The sequence below is a fragment of the Pinus tabuliformis genome, chromosome 2_2 (genome assembly GCF_031772625.1).
Source record: "Pinus tabuliformis cultivar Carrire ecotype Pingquan chromosome 2_2, CPIR1, whole genome shotgun sequence".
NCBI lineage: Eukaryota > Viridiplantae > Streptophyta > Pinopsida > Pinales > Pinaceae > Pinus > Pinus tabuliformis.
The window spans coordinates 382,183,336-382,201,038 of NC_142300.1; the positions used below are offsets into that span (position 1 = coordinate 382,183,336).

The following is a 17,703-nucleotide window of genomic DNA, read 5'->3' on the forward strand; positions in this document are numbered from 1 at the left end:
CCTCACTAACATTTGGACCATCACCGTACTTTCAACTCAATCGACTATCAACCAAAACACTATAGAAGCACCAAGCTAGTGCTTTCAAGCTATGCTGCCTCCAAGAAACTCAATCAACTCTCATGCTGGTCATCTAGATAGTCAGACCCAAAAATCACCCCAGGACTAACTACCCTCAAAAATTTCATAGAGGCCATTGACTTCACCCATTCAACTGACCAAGGAGATTGCGTAGACAGGTTGGACAGACACCAAGTGCATGTCATTGTCTCCTTCAGAAAATTGCGTAGTTTTGCCAGTCAGTCATCTGGACAGTTGACCGAGTGTTCATCTTAGAAATTACACAGTGCTCATGAGAAGGCCTTCCACTGCCCATCAATCAGCTTAGCTCAAAAATTGCACAAATATCATCAGCATGCTAGACTCCCAACCTCAGTTCAGTTTTCCCACCCAACAGCTCCTAGCAGCAGACTGCCTGTTCCCTCTAGGAATTGCGCAGTTTTTGTTGCCAGTGACTGAGCAACCACCTACCAGTTCCCTCTAGAAATTGAGTAGTTTTGGCTCCTAGTGACCCCAGCAACCAACTAACATTTCCCTTTAGGAATACCACAGTTTTGGCTCCCAGTGGCTCAATAAGCAACTAATAGTTCCCTCTCGGAATTGTGTAGTTTCGGTTGCCAGTGACCCAATAGCCAACTAGAACTTCCCTCTGGGAATTGCACAATTTGGCTGCCAGTCTCTTGAGTAGTTCCCAAGAAAAAATACGCAATCCTTCCTACTGACTCTTCATGCAACCCGACCCATTCCTCTGGAAAATTGCACAAATCTGGTTGTCCAACCCCTGCTAATTGTTCGTCCTGGAAAATGCACAGAGCATGCCTGCCTTTCCCTCCTATAGCCCAGACTGCCCCTCCAAAATTTTGTGCAATTTTGCCTCCCAGTCGAGCCAGACCTTGCAGATAGTCATTGGTAACTCAAATTGTCTATCGGCATCCCTCAGTGACTCGCACAGTTTTCATCAATAGTTTCCTGGAGCCATCATCCCACATCACGATCTGGTTACCTCTTCTGGTCACCTGCATTCGAATGATCATGCGTAAAGGTAGACTAGGAGGTTTTGGATTTGATGTCGTCTCGTCATGAGGGATTGCAGCTACATTTACACCAATAAACATCTCAAGACGATGAACGGGATGAATGAAGGGAGCACATGCAAATGGACAGGTTCACCAACAGATGAACGAATGAAGTATGTGAAGTGGATGAACGTGACGAACATGCACCTTTGTGAACAAGTGAGTTTGTCAAGCCTTCTAGCATGAAATCAAGGAACAACATGCTAAATCTTCATTAAACAAAACAAGGACCATCAAAGAATCTATGAACTTCGCCATGCGAAGGTGAAGCTATGATACACGATGAAGACATCCATCACTCAGCAGCATTGTAGCTCAACATGCACTCTAGTAGGAACATGAATGTACCAACATTTTCATGTCAAGTCATAAGTCGTGTTGCCCACATCTCCACTATCGGCTTGTTGTTAATCAATGTGATGTAACGTGTAAGTCCAAGATACCCACTTGCTGAAACATTGAGTCATGTAAGTTGGAAATTCATGGAAGTCGAATGGTTATGAGGGTAGTCGAACAACCACAAGGGTTAGTTTCACCCTTGGCTATAAATACCCCCCTCATTTGTACATGAAATGACTTTTCACCTCATCTCCTCCCACATAGCCAAGAGAGTCTGTAATATTTTCTTTGAGGAGTAATTGGTGGCTCTAATGCCCCACTGACAGGGTTAGTGATGTATGTTGTAACAATGTGTCTTGGAACTTTCGCTTAATTCAGAAGCCTGTTAATAGGCCAGCACGTTTTCACACATGTATTGTATTTGTTGTAAGACTGATCTTTAACACTTCTAATAAATGTTTCTTTAACCTGTGTTCTACATCTGAACTGATTCATTTGATGTAATGCATAATCTATTAATGAAAATGTGTTGTATATGTTGTTAATTTTGTCCCGTCTGTGCCGACTTCTATGTCAGACATTAGATAGACCTTTCACATGAACCTTGCTGTAACAACCGTTGCACTCGTTCAGACTGCTCCATGAGTGTTGTACGTGTTATCATACCTTGTATGTTGTGACTGCAGCATCCGAGTGGACGGCTCCGCCAGAAGCTATGTATGTTCTTTTGTGTTGTGTGTTCCTAACCAAGTTGGGACTGGTCTCTTTCATCTTGGAACTCACCTTCACCTTCTTCCCCTCATAGTGAAAGAACCATTGACACAAGTACACTTACACTCACCAGGCACACGAACCTCACTTCTTGAAGATAAAGTGAACCACTCTCTTGTGATGACAAGTAAGAGTTGAGGCAAATCCTTAAGACAATGGCAACTAGACCATCATAACGAATGGGACTCCCACACCAAATGGTGTGAGGTCTAGTTGGGACTTCATACTGAGGTGATACCTTGAATGTTGGCGGGTCCCGCACCGTCAACAGATTCATACTGACTCTAACAAGCCTACTGATGCTTGTTCAGAAAGGGGGATCCATCTCAACCCATATCATTGGATTAATTGTTTGTTCATGCTATTTTTTGTTCACAACTTTTCTTCTCTAAGGGGTTGATATTATTTTCTTCATTTATTTTACATGGCCTAGTGAAAGAAGAAGAATGTTGTTTGTCTCCACAAATTTTCCATTTCGCTAAGTTACGAATAAAAAGAGTCCAATTCTATAGCCAATGGACTAATAGCCCCTTAATAAACCTTTAGGGAGCTATGCATAGCTCTTACCTATCACTGTAGCTCAATGAAATGGAATCTAATAGCTCTAGTAGGAAAGAGTCCAATTTTATACCCAAGACACTAGTAGAAATGGAGTAGTTGTGAAGGCAATGATATCCATTGGGGATTTCCATTTTTGTTGCAATGGACAAGAAGAATCTTTGTGTTGGAGGAAGAGATAAAAGATCTCTACCAAAACCACAATATCATCGCTCTCCTAGTGTCATTAATTTTTTTTAACTCATTCAAATGCAGGTAATGCATAAGGATTTTTTAGTATCTATGAAAATTTCTCTCTTTCCAATAGAAAAATAGGTTCATATTGATATTAAAATATAAATTAAGGTTCATTAATATGTATGGTTCAATTTGTTTGATGATCCTATTTCTGCAAATGATATATTTTTTTTAATTTTGTTTGGTATAAGATATGGTGATACCTTTAAATATGTGGTAATTTTGGGTAAAAAAGGAGTGAAACAAGAAGTTGGGGTTTGAATTTCCTTCGTAGTAGTAGGCTACATGAAATTTCTATCGAAATGCTTTGTTGTGGCGCAACATAGACTAATATTTGGATGGAAAGGTTCGTTATGGGTGGTATGTTTTTTAGCCCTTCAACTCATTATATTCTTTGTTTTTTCATGGTCTTTGTTGTTCTCAAAATTTATTTTCCAAGGGGTTGATATTATTTGCTTTATTCATTTGTCATGGCCCTGTGAAAGAAGAATAATGTGGCTTGTCTCCAAAACTTTTCCATTTTGCTAAGTTACAAATAAAAAAGTCCAATTATATAGCCAAGAGACTAATAGCCTCTTAGTACACCTTTAGTGAGCTATGCATGAAGACCTTGGATGAGTCTATACCTACAATCTAGGTTTTTTAACTCAGGAGTTGTTTGTTACATGCATTTAAAATATACCCCTTTTCCCATTTGATCATTGTTTTCATAGTGATGTTTTATATTATAGATCATTTGATTAAAATTTATAAGTATATCTAAATGTATTCATGGTTTGGCATACATATTTTGATGTAAACGAAGCTTCTATATCTTCAAGAAAGACCTTTCCTAGAGTGGACAATGAGGTAGTGCAAAGATTTATATGTTGACAAATGCTATGTTCCTAATGTTTAGCTTATTATCTTCAATTTATTGGTTATATAATTGTTTCCACTTCTTGCATCTTAAATTACTTTGTTCACATTTTTATTGTCATGTTTCTTGGGCTATATTGATCTTTTTTTTTTGTTTTGCTCCAGATATCTTAGTGAATTGTTGTCGCTATCTTTTAAATCAATGGTTGCACATTCTTCACTGGCATCATAAAGTGGAAGCAAATAGTTGCAACTATTTTTAGTGCCATGGTTATATTGTTCACCGTTGTATAAGCACTTGAAATATCCTAAAACAACCCCATTATAGTTGGAACTAGATTCCCATACTCTAGCTATGTTAGCATCATCAAAATGATCTAATGTTTCATGACGAGAATAAATTAACAACACCATATTCAGGGATCTCATGTAGCCACTCTCATTCATGGATAATGTAGTGTAAGTCGATTACTTTTTTCTAAATTTGGATCATAAAATAAGGAGTCTTCAATTAGGTTCATGATGTTGTATCCATGAAATGTATTTGAAACTCGAAGTCCTTGAACCTGCATACCATTGTTCCATCGTAATATATATAGGAAATTATTGTTCTTACTTTTTTTTGTTTCTAGAGATGGTTAAAATTATTGATTTTTAGCATCTTCCTCTCATTGTTGAGAGTTGTATATTATTTGAACAAGAACTATGGAAAATTAATATGTACTTTTGAAGCCTGAATATTCTTTGAGATTATCTCACCCTTAACAAGCTCTTTCTTTATCCAAGAGTTCTAGTAATTTTAAATATCATTATCTATTCTTCTAGGTGGATGGAATGCTATGTATGCCTACCTACACATAATTAATCCATTAGAATATATCTTAATGTCAATCCTTTAATGCACCACCATGAACTAATAACTTGATGAAACTTAAACCAACTTGATTCTAAAAATGGTATGCAAACGAATGATAAGATTTTATTCATTTCGAATAAAACTAGCTCACTGGATATCAAATCTCAAGTAGTTGATCCATCGTAATATGTATATCTTTCCACAATGAACATTGAAGACCTGCCATGAAAGTAAATATGAATCGATGCATAATAATGCTAAAAGAAACCATAGTTTTGGTTGTTTTTAGACACGTTATTTTTGGGTAAGGAGGGTTTATAGCAATAGGCATTGTTGGTCCCACATTTGTTCAACCAAGATTTTCAAAAGTACGGAGTTTTAGAAGTCTCTCGGTTTATTGGAGATTTGACAAAGAGTCATGGCCTTACCTTCTCCACATCAGAGGAATCCTTGGAGTGGACTCACCATGCAGAGCCTTGAAAAGATATTTCTGGGCTATTGATGCAATTATTAACTAAAGAAACTTTACAAACTACGTTCAATGGTTATGTGCTTAAACAACATGACAAGAGAATAAAAATATTCAAATTTGATGAGTGAAGCCCAATAAATGCCATATGGGTAAAGCTAGATCCTTCAAAGGAGAGTCTCAAAACTGACCCTATCTTCATCAATCATCATTCTCACTCATGGTTGAGGTTGAGTCCACACTTATGTTGGCGAGGCTATTGAAAATTATCTATTATATATTCCACAACATCAAACAAACAAATCATGTTGAAACATAGTAGCAGATTATGGAAATGGGATAGAGAAAGCGTTAACAAGTTGCCACATGTAACATCCCTCACTAGGGATTCCTTGAAAAACCTTAGGAACACTAGAGATAATTTTTTTTAATAACATATTTATAGTGCACTGAAAACACAGTACTTCTAGACAAAAAATAACATCAACCATATATATAAGTAATTACAAAAATCGAAATCTTTAAATAGTCTAGCAACAAATTCATTGAGAGTTTATTTATTCATCATAGCTCATAGTCTCTCTTTAGAGTTTGGAATTTAATATGTGAGACATGAAGATGGTAGTATTTTTATTATTAATCCTTGTCATCTATGACATGGGAATATAATAATAAATTGTATTAGTTAGCATTAGTACTTATGAATATTGATCCAAAGTTTTCATTAGCTTTACAATGTTCATTAAATGATCATTGTTCTCAACCTATCAATTTATAAATTTAACTTTGAGTACCAATAAGATAATTGATGGTCATATTTTCTATCTTGCCAAGGTAGAAAAACCATGTCATTGTTATTATTCATACAATATATTTTTTCCATGAATTTATTTGATTCGTATTTCCAAGATTTGAAGCTAATGCTAGCATTAGTTTATAAACATTAAAGGGTGCCTATGACAATGGAAACACTAACTATAACCATGGAAAAAATGAAGAGGGCCATATGGTTGTATGCATGTTGGTATGGTGTATAAGGAACGAGACAATTGTTAGTCTTCTTATTATTCTCCTGAGAAACAACAACAACTACCTTTTGATTTAGTTGCAACTCGAGACTTCTTAGCAGGGTTCGCAACCTCTCCTTGTCTTTAGCTTGACCATCCAGCTTCAAATCTGAATGCTTTAGCTTGAAAACCCAAATTCAACTCCATGACAACTAATTTTATCTATGAGAATGGAGTTGTGGTTAGTGCTGGTGCCAATGGGATCTAAGAATCGTCCAAGCTACCTAACATTTGTATATGAGCTTTGGTCAGTGCGTCTCACATAAAACTACAAACATTCAAGGGAAGATGACATCCATAACCATGATCAATAGAAATTTCATTTTTTAGTATGTGATGATGGATTTGAAAGGATCAGTATAAATTTCATTTGGAGGTACTTAGTATGCTAAGAAAAATGTCATATTTTGACTCTAGCAATTTCATTTGTAGGTCCCAAGTATGCTGAGAAAAATGTCACATTTTGTTTCTTGTAACACTTATCCGTTGAGTAGAGCACTTATTGGAACAAAATACCATTATAGGGATATTCCATTCTAGTTCAACAAGTTATATGATGTGGAATTGTCTAACTAGAGTATACGACACCTTTTTCACATTTGTCAACTCTGTTGTTTTATTAACCCTTCAAGATTTTCTTCATGCAATCAAATTGTAAAACAAAAGTAAACCTAATCCACTCTCATAAGGCATCAAAGCCTATATGAAAATCTGTAAACCCACCCTATTGGAGTTGTCAATCCTGATTTCATGCATCTTTTGGACTTAGGACTAGCTCACATGTTGATTAGTCCACTTATATATCGAACTTATCCTCATGAAATTGAATTGGAATAGACTCGAGGTCATGCAAATGTTGAAATGAAGGTGTCTGGGGTGGTGGATTCCATGCACAAATCCTATCTCATATTGCTTTTTTTGGTACTTGCAGTATCATTTTAATGAAACGAAACACTAACCTTCAAATAATCAAAATCACCATTTGCGATGTCAACCTCGTCAATGCTATAACTTAGTTTGTACTCTTATCACCTGTTTATGTCCAATGAATTTAGTTCTTAGTTACAATTCATCACCATAAAAAAAACCATAGCAACTTTTAACCTTTATGCCTAATTTTTTCCCATAGTAGGATAGTGTTGTAATCTGTTCTAATATCATTAGTAGCAAACCCAACACCTTGAGTGTTATGCAGGTGATAGGGTCAACTTCTCTAGAGATAGACAATGAGAAAAGGAGAGAGATATTATCACTTTAAAATTCAAGTTCCTTGTGATAATGGGTATAGGTATCACTTAATATGATCCCAACACCTTGAGTGTTATCCAAGCGATAGGGTCAACTTATCTCGATACACACAAAGCGAGAGATATATTATAAATTTAAAAGTTAACTTCCCTACAATAATGGCTACAGGTATCACTTGAAGTGTCATTTATATAGTGATGTAGGGTATAATATCACATAGACCAAGTGATGTAGGGTTTTTTGTCACATGGAATAAGTGTTTTCCGATGATAAGGGGGTTGAAGAAATTTCTTCATTACATCAAATTTTCCTTCTCTAGTGACATATGCTAGATATTGACATATTTCCCTCTCAAAGAAGATCATTGAGCATTATACACTAGACACCTCAAAGTTGAGATCAAGTCCAAACTATACCCATCAAAGTTGAGCTCAAGTAAAAAATATTGATCAATACACCATAGGAGAAATCCTTGGTGATCTTGTTCAATTAAGAGACTATTAATCAATACACCATAGGATAAATCCTTGGTGATCTCGGTTAACTAAGAGGTTGGCTTTTTCTAGACTCATACCAAGGCTTTTCATGTGACATCTAGGGTCCTTTTTAGGAGAGTAGAATGGGTTGTGTAAGCTATGTGTCATAGTTGGCTTTACTAAAAATGAAATATGTCATTTTTGGCCCAAGGAAATCATGTTATTTATGAGAACTCACTCCATTTAAATCACGAGTGTCATTGACAAAATATAAACTTTCACAGGAGTAAATAACTTCCCAAATACCTTCATTCAAAAGTTTCAAAAAATGGCTTCCAGTCATTCTAATCAGTATTATCCCACTAGTGTATCTTTTCATACTACAGATGAGGGTGTAGGGTGTAACCATATACACTATAGCCCTCAACCATTGTTTCTCATGGCCCATTTCATAGGAGTACAATGGTGGCATATATCCATATTTTCTTGGTGTCTATACAAAATGGCAGACCAAGTATTTATATTACTTTTGGTACTTGTAGTATATATGTTGTTGTTTTTGGTACTTGCAGTATCATTTTAATGAAATGAAACACTAACCTTCAAATAATCAAAATAACCATTTGCGATGTCATGAGAAACAATATTGAAATAGGTTTCAAATGGTAGATTTTCCATGTGTTGGTGGAATTTGGGTCATGATTTTGAATCTTTAATGGGTTTTACAGCTTCTTGTAGGGATTTTTTCTAGCATTGCTAGAATTGGTTCCTTGCTACAATTTGTTCAAGATTTTAGATTGACTATGTAGTAACAAAACATTAAATTATAATTTCCTCTAATGGTCATAAATTGTCCTTTTGGTTGAATCCATTCTTATTTGGTTTATTTGGTTATGAGTCCCACATTCACACTTGGAATATGGCACAGGGGTCATTGGTTGAAGAGAGATTCAGTTTACCTAATATATGGTCGAGTGAATTGTGGAAGTCATGAACCTAGTTGGCCTATTCATTCATTAATAAGAGTTTCTTATCTTTGGTATTCTATGTGTAAATGTATTGGTTCATATGTAGCATTTATGGATGTTGTATCCTTGTTATTTGTTTTATCTATATGTTGGTTATGAACATGTTTTATAACAATTATGATGTATGGCTGTCATCATGTTTTTGATTAATAAATTAACGAGAAATGAATATATGACCTAATAGATGATATTGTAGCTAATGTGAGAAGGCATCAATTCTTCCTAGTGATTCTAAGATAAGTATGATATCCCTATGCTTAGATCTGTTATTATGACCTATAGAATGCATATTTGTGACATGTTTGACGAAATTATTGTCATGGTCAGGCTTCGTTATTCCAAATCCTTGATTAAGTTTTGTACTAGAGGCTTTGTTTTTGTGTGATTCATTGTCTCGGAAAGTCTCATCAAGTTCGAGGTAGAGGTTTGGAGACAAGCCCTAAAAAAGTGGCTTAAATATCGCCGTCTCTCACCTAGAACTAGCTGAAAAATATTGCAGTCTCTCCCTTGTAGGCATTGTGGGAGAAATTTGAGGGTTCCAGTTGTAGGCATGCCTTGTTATGGGAGCAACTGGGGGTTTAATTCATTGAAAGTCTAGGTTAACATAGGGGTTGGGCACCAAGAGTGTTGTATTAGCTCCTGGGGGGTCCTATAGCACGTAAGGGAGGTCTGTAAGATGTTGGTTAGTCGGTTCCACTTCCTTAACTCCACTTAGGGAGTTGAATCATATCATACTAACTCATCATCACATGTTTACCCAAGGTGGACCGGTTATCTTGGGTAAATGTGGGAGAAGGGCATTACATAATATAAATTATTTATTGAAGCATAAGCTTGTGTATTTATTTGTCTTGTGTTTGCATGCTTATATTTGCCTCTAACTAACAAGAACTTATCTCCCTACAATTTGTCATGTAAGAAAATTTTGTCATGACTTGTGCAATGACCCACCCAATCATGCTAGACATTGGGTCATGGCTTGACTTATAGATGCTTTTTTACAAAGGGAGACCCCTCTCAACTCCTTTAATGCAATTGCTACTTACAAGTCTAAAAAATATATTGCATGAATATATGGATGATTCTTAAATTATTTCAATAGATTAGCTTGATTGTGTGGATATTTCTCTTCCATGCTATGTTATTTTTCTTTACTAGACATATTATTTATATGCAAGATGGATATTTTATTTCCCCATGGTATATTAGTTTCTCTTGGATATACTTTCAATGGTAGTTTTGGTGCCATTGACATAATGTGTGGTCCTTGGTGTGCCTCCAATTGACCAATGTAATTCACTAGTTCCTTCTTTCAGAGTTCAGCCAAAAAACCAAATTACCACGTTCTAGTTCCTTCTTTCATAGTTTAGCTAAAATACCCAATTACCAGGTTGTGGAATGATGTTGGTATTGGTATTGTATTATTCCAATTTTTTTACTCTTGGCTAGTTTAATTTCTTTATTTCCTCTTTCCCCAAGTTAGATACATATGTGTCAAGTTTTCTTGTGAGATTTCAATTATTAGATGAAGTAATAAGCATAAATATTTGTGAACACTAGGCAATCTACTGCATTTTGAAACTTTTTAAGCTTGCAATTGTGATCTAACAATGTTGTGTCCTGAATTTATTTAATTTTCGCAGATATCATATGAATTATTTAAAACTAAAAACATATAGAGAAACTAACTATGATATTCTAAAAAGCACTATATTCATATATGGTACATGCCAAAAATCATCTGTGGCTTTTCTCTCATTATTTAATGTTTGGATGTGGCATGAGTTAGCAATGTAGTGAGGGATTTGTGCTCATTACACTATTGTGTTTTGGTAAAAAAAACTTATAACCAATTTTTTCTTGGGATGTTGTTTATGCAATGGTTCTTGAGGAATTTCATGAAACACAATGGTTGATTCAAAAAGGTTTTCATAATTCTAAAGTATTATTCCATGTGAAGAAAGAAATTTTAAGGAAGCCACCTTGCATCCATTTACTTCATTGTCCTCTTTCTTGCAACTATACAAGACATCAATTAATTAAGAAGAATGAAGATAAGATTTAACCATCATTGTACTCTTTCTTGCAACTAGACAAGACATCAATTAATTAAGAAGAATGAAGATAAGATTTAACAATTGAGCTATGGTTAAGAGTCATTTATCCTATAATATAAGATTTAAAGGCACTTATAATTTTTCATTTCAACTATCGTTGTTTTATCCAACTATGTGCAGTATCTTGCACTCTCCAATTTGAGGTTTTGGGATATTCTTATAATAAAATTTCATAGTATCATAGGAGGTCCACAAAGTAGGAGGAAACCTTACTCGATACTCCAATGTTCATAATTTCAATGGACTGCAGATAATGGCCACGTCCATTAAATTAAATATATAAATAAATATACCATGTGAATCGTCTCAAAGATGAGAAGATCAAAGATCTAAGTTTTTTTATCTTGTTTATTAGAATGTTATAGCAATTGACCAAAATTGACAATCGCATAAAATTTTTCCTTTCTATCATAGAACCAAAATAATAAAGCAACACAGGGCAACTAATTTGAGCTACAATAATATCTAGATGCAAATATTAATACAATATGAGTCCACATAAATGCTTTTATAAATCTTCTGAATTTGAAGTGAGAATTCAAAACAATGTTTTTATGTCAAATTTCAAGCCACTTGCCATCGATTTTGGATCCAATTATTTCTCAATGATCAGACTGAGGTCATGTTTTTCATGCATAAAAAATATGTTGGTCACATTCCAAATTCTCAAAAATTCCATGTGATTTTCCTCGTTTGCTCCAATTGAATTCATAAGCTTTGGAAATAGGACACATGTAAAATTTGGAATTGCACGTGTTACATTGTTCTTTAGCTGACATGCAACTCAATAGTTGAAGTAATTTGATAAGGAGGATGATTAAGTAAAAAAAATATAAGTTACATTTCACAACTACTGATAATATCTAGTGGAAGCAATTCAAGGTTCAACAAGCTAGGAAACAACGCAAGTTTCAACAAACTAAGAATTCGCTTAGCAGGAATGACACTTAGATGAGAAGCAGTTCTAAGGTAGAGTGGTGAAGGCTTTTTATCAAATGGGACAATTACATTTAAAAAAAAAATTATGGATCAAGTCCATATAATATCCTTAACTAAAATAATCCTATAGTTGTTAAGGCTTCTTCTCAAATGGGACAATTACATTTCAATTTTTTTTATGAATGTGATTTAGCCCCAGGTCACCTTCTTTATTGAATTTCAAAAGAGATTTCAGATGAAATTTTGAATTTTATTGCAAATAGAAGATGAACATGCTTTCTTCTTAGAAGATAACTAAAGTGTTGAATCTTCTATACACGTCAATTCACAAAGTAATTTATAAATAATTGAAATATGAAACCATCTCCAACTTTGTTCACTATTTATCCATGTTTTTTACAAGCCCAAAATCTTGGGTGTCTAGCACATGTAAATATTTTGTGGTATGAGAAGTGTGACTAGAAAGGATTCAGAAAATGACCTACTTAATGGTTAATGTGGTTAGTTGAAGTTTTTCAGACAAAGTGTTTGAAACAAACATTTCACATTTTTAATTTATATTATCCTTTCTTCAAAGAATGTTCTTCAAATCTACCTTTTGGTGGCAATAAGAGACTTCATGTCCGTGCATATCGAATTATTGGAAATTCAAACACTTATTCTCTTGAAATGGAACATGACTTTGATTCTAGATATGAAGAATTGAACTTTAGTGAGGTTTTTTTCCACCAAATAATACATAATATTCAATTTCTATTAGGTGTCATCTCCAACACTGCATCTTACCTTTTTCTCTAGGCCCTTAGGTATTATTGTACTTCATTTAATTTGTATTTGGAGAAATGTATCATATATGGCTGAAAGAGAACTCCTATATACCGAGGTCATCCCCTATACACCGAAAGACATCTTCCATCCAATGTTGAAGGGGGAGGCTCAGGGGCCTGAACCATATTGGCCCTGCACCTAGTTGTTCTCGCTCAAGGTCAAAGACAGGATTTTACCTTTTCAAATAGATAGGGGACATTTATATGTTCCAATAATGAGGGAGAACCCAGTTCACATGCCCCTGTTTACTAATTTTTCAAGAAAACCATCCTTTGGGCATGGTGCATATAGATTGAAGGGCATCTAGAATGTGTCCCCAATTCTCCTACACCCACCTACTCAGACTCACTACAGAGTAGTGCCTTCCTCTAATTCTTCCAACCAAATCCATTTTTGTTGTAGACATAACTTCATCTAATCTAATACGCTCCCCGGGTACTAATTCTCAGTTTCTAATTTTAGCTTGGGGCATTTTATCTTCCTTGCCTTCTTCTTTTAGAATGTCACCGAAGAATCTTTAGAGGGTATGGTTGTATCTTGAGGGTGTACCCTTTGTGGATCCTCATTGCAATGAAAACCCAAGTTTGGAGATCTACCTTCATGCCCTATGCCATTACCAAAACAAGAGGGTGAGCCTAATGAGCTAGCAATGGAATTGGGAGAGATTTAAGCCTTCCCTTCATGAACTGTCGGTAGGTCTTCATCATCACCATCCATGTTCCCCGTCAGAGCCCCAGAAAATGCCCCTGAAATCTACAGTTCTCGACAAAAGACCACCTTTAAGCTTTGAGAATTAGAGTAGATGCTAACAATTTCAAAAGTTTCTAATGGGATTCTAGGGCTTAAGCAGGCCTTGATGAATTTAGGTCCTCAATCGAAAAACCTAGTGAAACAGATAGTTGTTTGTTCAAATCCATTGTTATTGGTGCCAGGATCTTAGATGCGCTTCTTTATGTTGTAGGGAGGAGGTAGACTCATTGGTTCTGGAAATTTTGGGGAAAGGGAATCCCTTCTATGATATTTTTCAATTTTGAAAAAAAATTTGAGTTTGGTGAGATATGTGTTTCTTTTCTCTCCATTTCAAGCCACTGAGGTGGAGGGCTTGTCTAGATAGAGATATTCTCTATCGGGTATTCCAAGTAATCTATCCATATCGCCTCCGTAACTATATCTACTATACCATATCAGTCCTTTCAAGGGAGTAAAAAATGAAACCATCACAACAAAATACCTTAACCTATGGACATAGTGCAAACCCTAACCCCCACCTAGCCACAGTGCAAACCATTAACTCCTTGATCCATTAGGGAAGACCGCCAACCAGAGATTCTAGATGCAATCGCTTGAAGAGGTCCCACATCATTCCAACACTTATCTTATTCTTGTTGTGGTTGTAGTCACGGTGAAGAACACTAGAGTACCTTGAAATCCATCAGGGAAGACCTCAAACCTACTTCTTCGTATGCATGAATATGTATGTTTTCGTCATGTGCAAGAAGAAGAAAATCCTATCTAAAAACTGTGATTTCAATAGTCGCACTGCTAACCACAGAACCCGTGATATTTAATACATTAATTTAAGATGAAACAATAATTTTGTCATAAAATTATCATTTTTTTCTTGTCTTTTTTTTCTAAAAGTATTATTTTATCTTAACCTTTTTTTTCAAAGCCCTTTTCTCTTAAAATTTTATCGTTTTGTCCTATCCCCCCTCTACTTGTCTTTGCTGCACTTGTACGAGTTTGAGTCTTCCATTCTGTGTGGTCTAGGGTCCTGAGAAGTTTTAGGTTCCTCTTCTCTATCTCACATTAGAAATGTTCCACATCGTGCCACCCATGATCACTCTAATGTAGTAGCCAAGAGTTGTCATGACAAGAGGAAGCTCTGCATGAAGCCACCCCTGAGCACTCTGCAATGAAAATGATCCACATCAAGCCACCCCTAAGCATTGTGATGCAGCAGTTGAGAGGTGCCATGGCAAGAGCACTCTGCAATGAAATTTCTCCATATCGAGCCACCCTTGAGCACTCTGATACAACATCCAAGAGGTGTGGGGTAAGAGGAAGCTCTTCTTCGAGCCACCCCTGAGCACTCTGCAATGTAACCGCGCTTTAAGTGCTTCTACTATCCAGTTATGTTCAACACCCTCTATGGCTTGTGGGAAGTGAGTAGGAGAGAAGCTCCATAGCCTTGGTGCCCATGTGGGAATCCTTTATTTTTTAAATAAAAAATTCAGGGTATTGATTTTTACAAGTCTTTGGGCTGCAAACATGTATTGAATGTGTCTTCCCTAGGAGGTGGAGCTCCAGAGTACCCCTGACAAGTAGTATGATGTAGAGAGTAGAAAGAATCCATGGCAATATTGGTGTCAAGGATCATGGGTTAGCTACGCGTCATCACACTGGTCGGGATTAACAAGTGAGGCAAGTGCTACTTCACCAGAACCTTCATGAAAAAAATGAATGTGGATTGAGCTTGTAAGTACTATTTTTCTCTCTTCGTATTAATTTCTAGCTATAAGCATATTGTTCGTATGAAATTCATGTATATTGGGTTCAGAAACAAAGCAATATTGTATGCGATTAATGAGAGACTAAAGTTTGAACACATGTTTTTTTTAAATTAATATTTGTTTGATTACTTCAATTAGGAAAACAATAGCCACAAGCTTAATATCATTGTTGAATTTGAATGTTCATGGTTTCTCCCTCGTTCTTAGATCATAAAAGTAATTTTATCGATGTACATTGACCATGGATCTAAAATAAGCTTTCTTTATATTTCCCTAGGAGAAACTTAACCTTCCAAAATGTTACACTTATATCGACCTATACATGGGAAAATACCACATTTTCTAATTTAGCTATCAAAGTTTTATTATTAAACTTGACTCCACGTGTTCACCTTACCTCGACATAAGAGTCCCTCTATCGAAATATTTCTTCAAATCCTGCTGCTAAAACAATTGTACATTATCATGACACAACTAGTAGTAGAGACAAAACATGCAAATTTGTTGTTTGTGGAGAATTCTTCCGAGATTCACATCGAAATTCAGCTCCATCTAAAGGTGCCTACAAGCTCTCACTCCTTGAGAAGGACAACCATGTTGTAGCATCGCTTGCCTACTTGGAATATAGATCAACTGTGCAAGTTTGATAGGAGGAGATTGAATTGATTATTGCATTTTGTGTTAGACTCAATTCATAAGTAAAAGACTTCTCTTTAAAAAAAATGAAGTATGTTTAGAGGAATGGCCAGTCAATATAAAATTCGGAAATTCTATAAATAAATACTTGTGACCATTTTCTCTTGGTTTTCCCCAAAAGGGATAGACCTTAATGAAAGGGTTAATAGACTTATTACACCATGCAATCCTTGAGAAGATAGTTTATAAATTTATAAGGTATATGGATTGGGGTGTTGTATAAAATTATGGTCTATAAGGAATCAATAGATATTCCATAAGACCTATAATATGTATTTATTGTTATCAGGTTTTAACTACCCAGGTATGTTCCAGAAGGGTATCCCATGCCTTGGATTGTGTATGTTGAGGGGAAAGAGAGATGATGGGTTAGAATTGTTGTACGAGTTAACATACTATGAATTTTTGGGAAAATGGGCCATGTGAGAGGACTATAGCAAGCCATATGCTAAATTTGTCCCTCTGGACTCACCGTCCCATTTTAGGGGTAGCCCTGTTAGAAAGAGAGTACAGGAAAAAAAGATGCTATGGTTTTGTGAAACATCCTTCATCTTTCATCTACATTTTTTAAGGGTTGAGTAAGGGATATTTCAGAAAAGGAAATTGAGAAAGGATGATTTCAGCAAGGGGGATTTGAGAAAGGGTGGTTCAACAAGAGAGGATTCAGATTATAAGGCTACCGTGACCATCCTTATTGTTTTTTGGTGTTTTTTGTAATGAGAACTATAGTTTTTGACTGGTTTGTGGCTTCTATTGGGAAACTACACGCATCCTTGAGTTTCGATTTTTCAATATAATTTTCCCTATTTCCTAATTTTTAGTGGTGAAGTTTCCAATGTGTTTCTAGTTCAAATTCCTATTTATGATGAATTTAAATGATGTATATGTTATTATTTGATGGTTGTTATGTTTACAAGAGAAATATATGCATCTATAACATTGAATATATCCTAGCCTTGTATAGCTAAAGGAAGTATCCTTGTATAAAGTGACCCACCACCATCTGTGTTGGATCACTCGACCTAACTTCTACTTGCCTATCACTTAATATGGTGTCTGACTATACCTACAAATATACCATCTAACTATGTAATGCAACTATTTTTTCCCATATACTATCCAAGTGAACCCTCCAATTCTCAAGGCTCTCTACAAAAAAAAAAGATGTAGTTTACCCAACTACTCTCCCAACACATAATAAGTGTATGCATTTATTTAGGGTTTAAAACCTACTCGGGTCATCAACATGCCTCCCTAGATATTCCATAAGGATATCCCATAGTAGACCCTATGTTGCATCTCCCTTATAAACCCTCACTACCAACTTATAAGACCCCCATGTTGATGTTATCTGATGTATCCTTAATCTCAGCCTGTGTAGTCATAATTGTACTACCTACAAGCATCTAAACTCTAGTCTTAGGAGATCCCTACACTATTATATTATCATTTCTAACTACTACAACATCTTACCTAGAGTCTACATAGTCTCTCAGCCATATAGGTTGAGCCTCCATATCCTCTCTATGCTCCCATTCTACCCTATACCTGGTAGTATAAAACCTGA

The 17,703-nt window shown here is 35.6% G+C and overlaps 1 pseudogene; it reads right to left on the minus strand.

Moving 5' to 3' along the window:
- Nucleotides 1–629: 629 nt before the first annotated feature.
- The window catches only part of LOC149192843 (delta-selinene-like synthase, chloroplastic), a 38,182-nt pseudogene continuing 21,108 nt past the window's right edge, over nucleotides 630–17,703 (minus strand).